The sequence below is a fragment of the Orycteropus afer genome, unplaced genomic scaffold (assembly GCF_000298275.1).
Source record: "Orycteropus afer afer isolate SDZICR_OR568_19922 unplaced genomic scaffold, OryAfe1.0 scaffold00023, whole genome shotgun sequence".
Taxonomy (NCBI): domain Eukaryota; kingdom Metazoa; phylum Chordata; class Mammalia; order Tubulidentata; family Orycteropodidae; genus Orycteropus; species Orycteropus afer.
This window is the reverse complement of record NW_006921610.1, coordinates 19,238,908-19,253,930: the sequence shown is the minus strand read 5'-3', so window position 1 is coordinate 19,253,930 and position 15,023 is coordinate 19,238,908.

The window sequence follows — 15,023 nt, the reverse complement described above, 5'->3', positions numbered from 1 at the left end:
AAAAAAAAGGTTGCAGCAGTATATTGACAGAGAACTTCCAGAAATGCAAGCTGGATTCAGAAGAGGATGTGGAATGAGAGACGCCATTGCTGATGTCAGATGGATCTTGGCTGAAAGCAAGAGTACCAGAATGATGTTTACTTGTGTTTTATTGACTATGCAAAAGCATTTGATTGTGTGCATCATAACAATTTATGGATAACATTGAGGAGAATGGGAATTCCAGAGCACTTAATTGTGCTCACCAGGAACCTGCACATAGACCAGGAGGCTGTCGTTTGAATAGAACAAGGGGATACTACATGTTTTAAAATCAGGAAGGGAGTGTATCAGGGTTGTATCCTTTCACCATACATATTCAATCTGTATGCTGAGCAAATATTCTGAGAAGCTGGACTATATGGAGAAGAATGGGGCATCAGAATTGGAAGAAGATTCATTAACAACCCTTATATATGCAGATGACACAACTTTGCTTGCTGAAAGAGAAGATGACTTGAAGTATTAACTGATGAAAATCAGACTGCGGCCTTCAATGTGGATTACATCCCAACATAAAAAAAAAAAAAAAAAGTCCTCATAACTAGGCCAATGAGCTGTGTTCTCTCCCTTGGACAGAAGATTGAAGTTGTCAAAGATTTCATATTACTTGTTTCCATAATCAACAATGATGAAAGCAGCAGTCAAGAGATCAGACAACATATTGCACTGGGCAAATCTGCTGCAAAAGACTTCTTTAAAGTACTGAAGAGTAAAGATGTCTCTTTGAAGACTAAGGTGCACCTGATCCAAGCCATGGTATTTTCAATTGCTTCATATGGGTGTGAGAGCTGGGCAACCAATAAGGAAGACCAAAGAAGAGTTGATGCTTTTGAGTTGTGGTGTTACAGAAGGATACTGAGAGTACCATGGACTGGCAGAAGAATTAAGTCTACCCTGGAAGAAGTGTGGCCAGAATGGTCCTCGGAAGAGAGAATGGCCAGACTTTGTTTGACCTACTTCTGTCATGTTGTCAGAGGGAACCATTCCCTGGAGAAGGATACCATGCTTTGTAAAGTTGAGGGTCAGCGCAAAAGGGGAAGACTCTTGACAAGATAGATTGACACAGTGGCTGAAATGACGGGCTCAAGTATAACAAGTATCATGAGGCTGGCACAGGACTGGGCAGTGTTTCTTTCTGCTGTACATGGGATTCCTGAGTCAGAGCCAACTCGACAGCACCTAACAACAACAATAGTGATGTAACTTACCTTATTCAAGAAGAGTAGGGCAGAAACCTGGTTTTTGTAAAAAAAAATTAAACTGTTATGCTTGAATCTGCCTCCCACTTAAGAATCTCATTTTGGCCTGAGAATCCCATAGTTCTTCCCACTCCACCTCCCTATCAGGTATAACTAATTATAACATAAATGCAGATTGGGGTTTAGAAAAGTCAGTGACCTTGGAACAGCCTATAAAAGTAATAGACTGACAGAGGATACAATGAAAGGTACCAGATACTTTGACTCCAACTTAGATTCAAACTTGATACAAATACGTTTGAAATCTGAAACTCGCATAGATACCATGGAGGAGGTAGCAGAGCAAAGAAAAGAACTGAACTAACAAACCTGACTTTTAAAGCAGTCATAACATGTTTTGCCTTCCAGTTGTTAGAAACTTTTATTTAACTCACAGAAAGGCTGTTTTATTGTTCCAGAAAAACTATGCACTGAAAATATGCTTTTTAATTTTGAAGATGTAAAGCACAAATGTGACTCCAAGGAACGAAAGTGCTGTGCAAAATAATGTAAAGAGGTTGGCTATGTTGCAAGCAGAGCTGCATGTCTGCAGATTGTGATTCCCTTAGAGAAATATTTTTCCAAGTATGGATTTAGAACATGCTGTCTCTGAAAATTATAACATGCCTTTGGGGAATTTTTTTGTGAAAACAATAGACACCGGACATCAGCAATAGAGAGATCTCCAAGGATTTAAGGAAAGACATGAAACACCGATTAACTGGAGCTTGAAAAGTAACGGTTTAATGGAAACAAATTGCACTTAACCAAACATTTGACTGCTGAATAGGACTGTTGACACTCCCCACCACAAAGTAGATTGCCCAACCTTCCTTCCGAGGAGTGGCTGGTGGGTTTGAACCACCGGTCTTCTGCTTGGAAATACCTTAGGCACTACACCACCAGAGCTCCTTATTATTACTTAAGACAAATACTTGCTTGTTAGGAAAGAGGCTCATGTGGGACTATTGTGTTCCAATAGAATTGTTTTGAAGGTTTTGTGCCACACAATAACTTTGTTGTTCACAAGGAATTTCTCTTAAAAAAAAAAAGAAATGCCCACTGATAATGAATCTAGGAACATGTCAAACTAGGGATAGAACATGAACTTGGTTTGTCTTACATTATAGGAAGAATTGTCTGTTCTTGAAGAATTTGGCTCCAGGACAAAAATCTATGCGAACTTTTTCAAATAAGACCATAGGCAATTGCAAAGGTTTTACCTGGCAGACCTCACGTGGGCAAGCCACCCTCCCTATACCAGACATGGTACACAGTCTGGAGAAACTTACAGTCACTATCCCCACCCTATCATCCACCCATTCTCATACCTTCATATCTTCATTCCTTGTCCACATGCCTCCATTTAGATAGCTCCTTATCAAGGGACTCTCTGCTGAGGTCCTTCTCAAGTGCCTCTGCTGAGAGAGGAGGCCATGAAAACACTTTTCTCCACCTTGACTCAGTATATTTCCACTCCCATCCTTCACCCTCTACCTAGGGAACAAGATAATCCCTGTCCCTCATCTGCACTGATACATCTGACCATCACTAGTGCAGTTCTATGGGGATAAATGGAACACTGGGGAAGCTACATCTTCTTTCTGGCCTCTTACTTATGCTATCACGGTAAAAAAAAAAAAAAAAAAAATGGCTTAATACTTTTAAGTATTAATTGTTACTTTTAATTTGGCTTCTTGTCCTAATTGAACACCTGGCAGTTTGGCTTTCTTCATCTCAGCTCTTAACAGTCTCACCCAGGGTAGTAGGATTATTTTGCTCATGAACAAGTCTTGGGGAATGTGGGGAGCAGAGAGATTAGGTAAAATGTGAATTGACCACTATCTTGTAGACAGGAGCTCTGGTGGGGTAGTGCCTAAGGCATTTAACTGCTAACCAGAAGGCTGGCGGTTCAAACCCACCACCCACTCCTTGGAAGGAAGGTTGGGCAATCTATTTCCACAGGGATACAACCTCAGAAACCCAAGGGAGGGGCCAAGAGGAGTCGGATCTGACTCAACAGCAGTGAGTGAGTTAGATCTTGTAGACACAGGCTGGGAGCAAGACAGGGAACTAACTTGTCAGGAATCTTGTCAAGAACCCCCTAAGAGAGTCTGGTTTAGATGGTACTTTGGTGTTTTTGGACTTGTATATCTAGTACCAGTTATAAATTACACATGTTTTATTCCTTCTCTATTTAATTGGAAATTTCATCTTCATTACTCTATGTCAAGAAATCATCTACATTAATGAATTGAGACAATTCATTCATTAAAAAAAAACTGACAATCATTTGCTACATATTAATAAATAATTAATATGGCTTTCCATAGTAAGTTCTGTGAACCTTGGTCTGATTTTGTAATATTAAACTTTGAACATGCAGTGGGATTACAGTTAGTAAAACTCATGCTAAACCCATTATCATTGTTGAACGGGTATATCCTGCCCACACAGACTGTCTCAATATCTGCTACTTTAAATTACATGAGCTCAATTTTCAATTATTCTGTGATTGCTGTCCAAATATTCAAGGGATTTTCAATATCTTTTTAGCACAAATGAGAAAGGGTATATCTTCCACAGACTATTCAAGAGAACTAAATACATTTTTAATTTACTTTTCATAAAATCCCGTTAAAATAATGTTGAATTTTTATAAAGTATATTCTTACAAAATATTACTAGAAAATGAATCAACTTTAACTCTTAAATGCTTTCTAGATTAATATATGTTACTAAGAAATTCATTTTCGTGTGCACCTCTGGCACTTTTAAGTTACTAATTAAATTGTCCTGGCCACAAAAGTCCACCTCAGGGTCATGAGTCATAAAAGCTAAACGCTATTTACAGTAAATTTTTCTCCTGAAATTTATAAAGTTAAGAGAACAGGCAATTTAAATCTGTATTTCCTAATAATTAGAAGTTTCTGTAATTCAGGTAAAAATTACTTTCAACTAACCATGGTTTTCACCAAAATTTCTATTTTTAAAAAATTACCAGATGATTTTAAAATTTAAAATTTTAAAACATGCATGTCTTGCTTTCTAAAATTGCTAAAAATGCCCAATTTTGAGCAGAAGTCCTCAAGACTTACTCAGGATTTGTAGTTTGAACTTGTCAGTGTTGACACCACTGACATTGGACGCACAAACTTCAATCAAAGCATCCCTCAAATTTACTTCATGATGGAGTGTACAGTTATTGCTATTTAATTACTGCTTCGTTATAACATATGCTGTGTGTTGTGTACCTACATACACACATCAGTGTTATCTACATAATAGAACTCTTTACATCATCTTTAATTATGATGTCCAGTGCTGAAATGGGATATTCAGAGATGGGTAAGATTGTTGAAGAGTATTTGAGAAGCTGATATAGGATAAGTATAGAGTATAGTTTCAAGGATGAATTTGAGGATGATATAGTTAACGGCACATAACAACAACAACTACAATATAGTTGGAAGAAAATGGTCATAGTAAGTTAAAATATTTAAGCTCAGGAAAGTGATATAAGAATTTTAGAAAGCACTTCATCAGTATTTTTAACTTCAAATAAAGTTATGCATTTGTATCTAGTCATCTCATTCCTGAGAACATATTCTTGAGGAAAATAATTTTTAAATAAATTAATAAATAAGGAGTGGGAGAACAATGAAGATGTTCTTTGTGGTCACAGCACTTTTAGTGGCAGAAGTTAGAAACAATCTAAAATGCAATGTGAAATTAGCTTACTTATATCAAATACAAGGAGCTCTGGTGGCATAGTGCCTAAAGCATTTGACTGCTAACCAGAAGGCTGGCAGTTTAAACCCACCAGCCACTCCTAGGAAGGAAGATGAGGCAATTTACTTCCATAGTGATATCGCCTCAGAAACCCAGGTTCTTGGGTTTACAGACCTTGGATTTAATTTTGAAAGCAACTAACAAGAACAAGGTTTTACAGGTACTCTTTGTGTGTGTGGGTGTAATTTTATATAATCTTATCACATAAAGAGATTAATCCAAGTACCACCACAGTAAGGATGCAATACTATTTTCGCTCAAAGAAACCTCTACTAGCTACCCCTTTATAGTGACACCCTCCTCGTAACTCTAATACATGACTACCACAAATAATTTCCCCATCATTAGAAATTGTATAATTTCCAGAATGTTATATAAACACAATCATACTGTATGGAACCTTATGGTATTGTACTTTTGAACTCAGCACAATACCCTTGAGATCAATTCAAATTATTATGTGTACCCACCAGCTACTCCTGGGAAGGAAGATTGGGTAATCTACTTCCATAGAGACACTGCCTCAGGCTCCAAGACAGCGAGTTTGGTTTTTATGGTATGAATATTTTTCTTTTTTTTTTTTTTTTTTTTTTTAAATATATATGAGTAGTGTTATACAGGAGCTCTGGTAGCATAGTGCCTAAGGCACTTGACGGCTAACCAGAAGGCTGGTGGTTCAAACCCACCAGCCACTCCTCGGAAGGAAGGTTGGGCAATCCTACTTCCATAGTGATACTGCCTCGGAAACCCAAGGAGGGGTCACTATGAGTCGGGGGCGACTCGACAGCAAATAACAACACAACAACAGTGTTATATTGTATGGATGTATCACAATTTGTTTACCCTTTCAAGTATTAAAGGGCATTTAATAATTGTTAGAACAACATGTAATCTATGTGTATGTTATTTTAAAGCATAAGGTTGCATATGCTTCCTTAAAACCTTAGCTCCTAGAAAGGTGGCTAAAAATGTTATATGATTAATACATATTTATTGGTTGAATGAATTTCCAGAATTTACTTCCAGTAAAGTGATATATATTGATTGTTGTCACAATTTTATTTTTCTAGAGCTCTAATTTGGAAGGAGCATGTGTTATGGATCCTAATAATAAAGCTTCCAACTCTAACTTTTATTAGCTATGATACCATTGACATTATATGTTTTAATGTTTTAAAACAATGTTTTTCTCCAATCTCTAGGTTATATTATCTCAATTAATTATGATGATAAAAAACTCCATGAAGAAGTATTATTCTCCCCATATTACAGATAAGAACACTGAGGCTCAGCAAATAATAAAGAACTCTTATAAATTAATGAAAAAGATACTTTTCAAAGTATTAAAGTTTCTCCAAAGTGATAAATACCTACCATTTGTGATTCACTACTGCTAGGATCAAAAGCTGACACAAGGCATTCTGGGAAGGTTAGTAGTATAAACAGACCATTGTTCTGACCCTTCCCCATAAATACAAGAAATAAAATAGACTGACTCTGATTCAGGGAGTGGAGAAAAGCAGCAAGAGCTGCAGACAGGTAAGTGGCAATGAATCAATGAGTTGCATATGGTAAGAAAATCACTTGACCTTCCTACAGCCACACAAGCTATCAGCTGCTGTGAACTGAGGAAGGGGCCCCAGCAAAATAGCCTGCTTCCTAACCACCACATCTGCTGCCTGTACAAGGAGACAGCACCCCAAGCTTCTACTCTAAAATCAACAAGGCGGAATTCCTCAAGGGCCCTTTGGGGCATGCCAGTACCTCCACCATGTGGACACGATCATCAGCAAGAAGGTTCCTGCACTGGGTTCTGCTCTCATAGTCAAAACTTTACCTGCCTCTCCTTGCAAACCCCGTACCTTAAGCTTCTGTAGCCAACAGGATAGACCTCCCTGAGTTAAGTTTGGTTTGTTTGCTCCCACCTATAGCCATGCCAAAGACTGCTGACTGAGGCTGCTGTGTGCTAGGAAGCAGGCATTTTAAGTGGATGTTATATCCACAGCCAACATACTACAAGGGTATACTGATAGCAACAAGGGACTTTCTGTGGGTCTGTTTGGAGCATGAAAACCCCTCCTTCACCCAAACTCTGTCACCTACAAGGCTGCTGTGAATTGCTACAATGCCCTGCAATGGAGTTTGTTCTCCTAGTCAGCACTCTACCTGCTAACCTGTGCACCCATTAGCTCAGGCCTTTGAAGTCATCAGGATAGACCTCTCTGATGGTCAATTTGGACTAATCTGCCCCCGTTTCTGATTGGTACTAAGGACTGCTGACGAGCTGCAGTTTGCTAAGAAACAGGTATCTTAAGTGGAGACTGTACTCACAGCCAACAAAATACTGGGAGAGGGGGCGTTCTGATGAACAACAAGACAGACCTCCATAGAGATTTGATCAGAGCATGACATGCCCTCATCACTTGTAAGTATTCATTGCCAGCGTATTGCAAACTGCTACAGGTCCTTGCAGTGGCATATACTCCCATAGTAAGTACTCCTTGCTACACACCTACTTCCCTGCACATCCCATAATTCAGGCTTCTGAAACAATAGGACAGACCTCCCTGAGGTCATTATTTGGTCTGTCTCGTCTTCGCAGTCAGTGCTGAAGATTGCTGACTGAAGCTGCATTGAGCTAGAAAAAAGGCATCTGGACTAGAAATTACACTTGAAACCAACATAACAGGGGAGACTTTGAGAGAACAAGGCAGACGTCCTTAGGGATCATTTGAAGTATGACAATCCCATACCCACCTGGTAATTGTTGGCTGTTGGACTGATACAAACTCCTACAAAAGGACTTCTACAGTGAAGCTAGGAGATGAGTCACCTAAGTGGAAACTACTCCCTCAACCACCACAGGGCTAGTGGGGCTCTGAAACCAATAAGACAGATCTCTTCCATGTCATTTTTAGAGTGCCAGCCTTTCCTCCCACTGAAATGGATGAAAGTTTGCCTGTGCTTCCCCTGAATGCCAGCCTATATATTAGCAATTCACACAGAGAAGAGAAGCTTAGGCAAAACTGGAGGGCAACACATGGCCCTAAAGGGTTCTTGATGAGTGTGGTTATTCAGACTGAAAACATGGTTATAGAAGTAGAGAATGGGAGTGAGTAATAACCAGAGAAAGAGAAAGGACAGTGTCCACTGGTGGGCAGATTGACCAGAATGTGTTCTTTGATGTGCTTAGAAGCCATCAAATGTTGAAAACCAAAATCTGGAACTTTCTAATATTAAATAAACCAGGGATAGAGAAGGAACTATTGCAGAGAAGAGAAAATGGTAAACAAAGACCAAAGGCTCTGCCTATATAGGAGTTTTGTGCAAAAAAATAGTATGGGGGCAGAAAATTCCAATGCCTCAATAACAAAAAAAAAAAAAAAAAAAAATCACAACACACACAAAGAAAAAAGAAATGATGATCCAACAAAATTAGCATGACAAAGAAGTGAAGCATACCTATGGAAGAGTGAATAATGAAAAGAGAAGAATATAATAAAATGTTACAGTTAATTGAAGAGTTAAGGAACAAGACTTCTGGTAAGATGGAGGAATAGACAGATAAGCTGCACAGACCCTCTTCAACAAAGAAAAGATAAACCAAATGACAGAGATACAGAAGATAATCCTGGAGCCCTAAGCTTTGAAAGGAAGTATACAGAAATGGATTAGGCACCAGCTAGTCGAAAAACCTGAATGAAAATAGTGAGTACAGAGACAGTCAGAGAGGCAGACTGTCAGCTACTCTGACAGGACCAATAGTCTGAACATTTGCAACTGGTGTTGGGACTTGAGAATCGACCTAAAGATCAGCCCTGGTCACCAAGGGCTGCACGGAAGACTGCACTGGTAGCCTATGACTAGGAAGGGAAATAGCAAGGAGAAATATAACCTGAGCTGTGGACTTTCAATGGTCTGGAGGTTGTAGCCATTTTGATTGTTTACAAACAGCAGCCATTTTGGATATTTAAAGTCTGAATGCACAGTCATTTTGATAGTTTACAAGTGGTGGCCATTTTGATATTTAAAGTGACTGAGGGTGCAGTCATTTTGAATGTTCACAAGCGGTGGCCATTTTGGATTTTAAAGTGACAGCATTCTCATTCAGATTCCAGGGACCTAAGAATAGGCCCTATTTGCCAAGGACAGCAGTGACATACAGGAGGCTGACAATGGGAAAGGAGACAGGTGGTGAATGTAAAAGTGCTGCTAACTAGTGAATAGAAGAGCATAGCACAGTAGTCTGCTTATGTAGATAACATACAAACAAAAACAAAACAAAAATTGCAGGCAAGTCACTCCAACATACAGTCACCAATTAAATAAAAACACAAAAACATCACAATACCTCAGAGAAAACAGAGCATCACAGTCCACACAAAGAAGCAAGATAAAGCAGGAGAAACAAGGGACCAGGATACAGACCCAAAACACATTGTTGAAGAAGACACAGAATTGGAACTCTCTGATAAGGAATTCAAAAGAATATATTTAGGTACCTTCAATGAATTGAGAGACAGATCAAGGAAAACACTGACAAAATTGAGGAAAACACAGAGAAGATCCTAGAACAATTTCAAAAGACAATACAAGAACAAAATGACAAAATAAATGAAAAAATGGAAATGATACAAAATCTACAGACAGAAATCCAGAAGATTAATAGTAAATTTTCAGAAATAGATAACACATTGAACAAGCAAAGGTATAGAATTGAATCAATGGAAGACAGAATTAGTGAGATTGAAGACAAATACCTGAATACATCTTTGGAAAGAGATCACTCTGAAAAAAGATCAAAACAAAATGAAGAAAGCTAGGTCTATGTGGGATACCATCAAAAGGAATAACCTACATGTCATCAGAATTCCAGAACACGAAGAGAGTAATAAAACTACAAAGAAAATTGTTGAAGATTTGTTGGAAGAGAATTTTCCTTGTATGATGAAAGATGAGAATATATTCATTCAAGAAGTCCAATGAACAGGATAGACCCCAAAAGAAAATCATCAAGTCATATCATAATCAAACTCACCAAAACCAAAGACAAGGAAAGAATCCTGAAAGCACACAGAAAAAACAAAAATTTACCTACAAGGGGCAACCAATAAGACTAAGCTCAGATTTCTTGGCAGAAACCATGCAGGCAAGAATACAATGAGATGTTATATATAAAGCCTTGAAAGAGAAAAATTTCCAACCGAGAACTATATACCTACAGCAAAACTGTCCCTCAAATATGATAGTGAAATTAGAACATTTCCAGATAAGCTGAAATTAATTTGTTAAAACCAGACCAACCTTGCAAGAGATGCTGAAGGGAATCTTTTGGACATAGAACTGACAACAGCATACAGTAACTGACCATTAACACACATGATGACATAATCCAGAAACCAAGCCAGTTAAAGAAGTATCCAAAGTAAATAAGCCTACAAGATTGTGAACAGGGAACCAGAGACATCAATTGACAAATGAGGACAATTACAAACCAAAAAGAGGGAAAAAATAGTATAATTGCAGAACTTCTAAATGGTAAGGAGGTCAAGACAACTACAAGAAAGAAGGGAGTGTTCTATACTTCGGAAAAAAAAAAAAAACTATAAATTACAGGATAACCTCAAAAAAAAAAAGATAAACCTTCACATCAAAATGAAAAAGAAGACCAGCATAAATATTTAGCAAATACTAAAACAATGGCAACAAAGGAAATGATAACATGATTCATAAACAAACAAGCTCATCATAGAAAATTATGTGGAACAAAGAAATCAACTCCACGAAAAAGCACATAACAAAATGACCACAAATTACAATAGCAAAAAAATGGAAACAACTTACATGCCCATCAACAGTAGAATGGGTGACCAAACTATGGTACATACACACAATGGAATACTATGCAACACTAAAGAATAATGTAGAGTCAAAAAAACACTGCATAATATGGATGAACTTGGAGGACATTATGCTGAGTGAAATGTCAGTCACAGAAGGACAAATATAGTATTAGTTCGCTGTTGTCGAAGGCCAAGAAAAGGTTTATATACGGAGGGAAACTCTCTTTGTTGGTTGCTATGGGTGGGAGTGGAGGGGAGGGAACATTGAAAAACAAGAATGCATTGACCTATGTCACTTTAGTTTTGTGTGTATTTATTGTACATAAATTATATTTCAATAAAAGGCATTAAAAAAAGAGTTAAGAGAACAAATATACACATATCTAAATGAAATAAGGGAAACAATCCCAAAACAAAATGAGGACCTAAAATAAATAAATAAGTATAAACTGAGCAGAAATATTGCAACTGAAAGTGAAATAATTAAAATGAGAAACACAGTGGAAGGATTTAGCAGCATATGCAATCAGGCAAAATAAAGAACTGGCAAATTAGAGCATAAGATGACCAAAATTGTGGAGGATGAAGAGGAACAAGTATGAAGGCTCAAGAAAGCTGAGAACAGTTTAATGGAAGTATGGGACAACAAGGAAAGACTAATTATACACATCATGGGAATTCCAGAAGGAGATGAGAGAGAGAAAGGGACAGAGAGTATCTGAAACAAATAATGTTAGCTGGTGGGATTGTAAAATGTTACAACCACTTTGGAAAAGAGTATAAAAAAAAAAAGCAAACTCACTGCCAATGAGTCGGATCCAACTCATAGCGACCCCTCCTTGGATTTCTGAGGTGATATCAGAAAATAGTATGGTGCTTTCTTAAAAAGTTGGAAATAAAAATATCATATGACTCAGCAATCACACTACTAGATGTATATTCTAGAGAAATAAAAGCTGTGACATGAACAGATATTCGTGCACACCCTAGGTCATTGCAGTACTATTCACAATGGCAAAAAGATGGAAACAACCTAAGTGCCAATTCACAGATGAAAGGATAAATAAACTATGGTACATACACATAATGGAATAGTACATACATTAAAGAGTAACAATAAAGCTGCAAAACACCTCATAATGTGGATGAACTTAGAACAAATTGTGAAATTAGTCAATCACAAGATGACAAATATTGCATGAAACTATTACTGTAAAAAGTCAAGAAAATGTTTATATACAGAAAGAATCATTCTTCGAAGATTACCAGAGGTGACTGGGGAAGGGAGGGTAAATCACTTAATGAGAAGGTAGACACGTATTAACTTGGGTGAAGGGAAACTCAATATATAATAAGGAGGAGTTCAGCACAAGATGACTTATGCAAATGAAGACACTGGGAGGAGCATGAGTTAAAGGTGACAAACGCAAATACTATTACATACACAATCTGGCAATATCAGTAATAGTAATACTCTATGAATGAATAATGCATAGATAATACTGAAATTGAACAAGAGTAGGAAGGCAAATGAGATTATACCCAAGAATATAATTAGGTTTGACAGAAGATATTTCTACATATGTATCTATATGTGTGGCAAATCTACCCATGAATATAGTAGAGCATACAGGGAGCAAAGTTATGAAAACTTCTTAGCCAAAACCAAACACGCTGAGGGAATGAATCTCTGAGCCTGAGGAAACAGGGCCATAGTCTCAGGAGACACCAAGGCCAATTCCCGTAACATAGTTACAATGACAATTTTCTACATCTTAGTTTGATGAGAGATGACTAGGGTCTTAAAAATTTGATCAGCCATCTAAAGTGCATCTACTGGTCTCTCCCCATCCAGAGCAAAGAATTGTGAAAGAAAACAAAGATAGAAGGAAACAATTACTCCTAAGAACTAATGGACCACATGAACCCCAGCTTCAACCACCCTGAGACCAGAAGAGGTAGATGGTACCATGCTACCATTGTTTTCCACTCTGAAAGGGATGACAATAATATGTCCTAGATAGAGTGGGAGTAAAATGTGAAACAAAATTCAAAATCATTAAAAAAAAAGGTGTATTGTCTAACAGACTAGTGGAATACCCTAGATTATGGCCTTTAGTCATCTTTAAAGCCTAGAACTGAGCTCACCTTCATTGCTCAACTTTTAATCAAACAACATACAGGTCTATAAGGTGAAAAATAATAATAAGAGATAGGCACTCACTAGACAAATCAAATATGAGATCAAAGGACAGCATTTGCAAGGTATAAATCTCAGAATGCAGGAATGGATAGGAAGAAAGAAAGAAGGGAAATGGTAAGCACAGGGAGAAAGTGGGAAAAATATTGTACTGTGGAGATTGCAATCAATATTATAAAACAAAATATCTATGGATGGTTGGATGGAAAAATAATTTGGCCTGTAAACATTCACCCAAATCATAATTTAGAGAAAGAAAAAAGAAATGTTAGAGGCCAGAAGTCAAAGGAATGGTATATTTAAAGTACTGGGGTTAAAAAGAAAACAAACTGTCAACCAAGAAGACTATTTTCAGTTTAGGCTGCATTCTAGTAAGATGGTGGAATAGACAGACAAATTACATAGACCCTCTGCAACAAAGAAAAGAGGAACAAATTAACACAGATACGGAAGATAATCCTGGAGTCCTGAGCTTTGAAAGGAAGGATACAGAAGTGGACTAAACTCCAACTAGTAGAAGAACCTGCATGAAAACACTGAAAAAGGAGATATACGGAGCTGCATACAATCAGTGAGCTTGATGGCATGGACAGCTTGAATATTGCCAAGTGGAGGTAGGACCTAAGAATTAACCTAAAAATAGGCTTTGCTAGCCAGGGGCTGCACAGAGGACTGCACTGGTGGCTGGAAAATAAAAGGGGAAGCAGCAAAGAGGGAGATGGGCTGAACTGTGGAATTTTGCCTGTTGGAGGGTGCAGCCATTTTGAATGATTACAAGTGGTTCAACCATTTTGGATATTAGAGGTGACAGCACTCTCTCAGATCCCAGGACCTAAGAATAGGCTCCACTTGCAGGAGATGACAAGGACATCCTGGACACTGAGAACTGGAAAGGGTTTACCTTCTATTCCCTTTTCCTGGTTCACATTTTTTCCTTTCTTGTGGTTCTCCTCAGTCCTTGTTTTCCTTTTTAAATTTTTCCCATTTTATTCTTCATTTTTCTCCTACTTTATCTCTTTTTTCTTATTCCCCTCCCCAGATATTTCAGGGTTCCCCTCCCATTTTTCTATTCATGTTTCTTTGGGCTTTTGAAAGTGTTTCTTTAAATATTTTCTCTCATTTATTGCCTCTACTTTTTCTTTTCTTTTCTCTCTTTTTGGTGATTGTTCTTTTGTTTTGATAAGGTGTGTGTTTTTGTACATTTCTTTTTTGCTTTTTTGATGGTTTTTGATTGTTATTTATGTCCAACTGAGTGGGAGACAGCAGCCATGGCCATATGACACAACCATACCCACTCCTCCTGCAGCTCCACTTACTGAGTGAGAGCCACCACTTCCTTCTGGACAAATTGGCCAATAACACACGACCACCAATAAGAGCCTGACTCACCCTTACCTGCTCTTCACAGGCAGTTAGCAGAGATCTGTGCAGCCACTCTGATTCTCTGTCACACCCACCAAGAGACAGGTGGTGAAGTGGTGAGTGCAAAAGTGCTGCCAACTAGCAGCAAATAGAGGAGCACAGTACCCTGATTACTCAGAGGCATCAAAAAAAGAAAGAAAATTAAAATCTTGGGCAAATCATTCAAACACAGAACAATCAATTAAATGTAAACACAACAAAGTCACAGTATCTCAAAGACAAGAGACCATCACAGTCCATACAAAGAAGCAAGCTAAAGCAGTAGAAACAAGGGAGCAGGACACAGACCCAGAACACATCTCTGAGGAAGGAGTAGCATTGAAATTCTCTGGTAAGGAATTCAAAAATATTATTTGTGAGCACCTTCAATGGATTGAGAGACAGATCAAGAAAAACACTGACCAATTAAGGAAAACAGAGACATAAACCTAGAACAATTTCAAAAGAAAATACAAGAACAAAATGACAAAATAAATGAAAAATTAG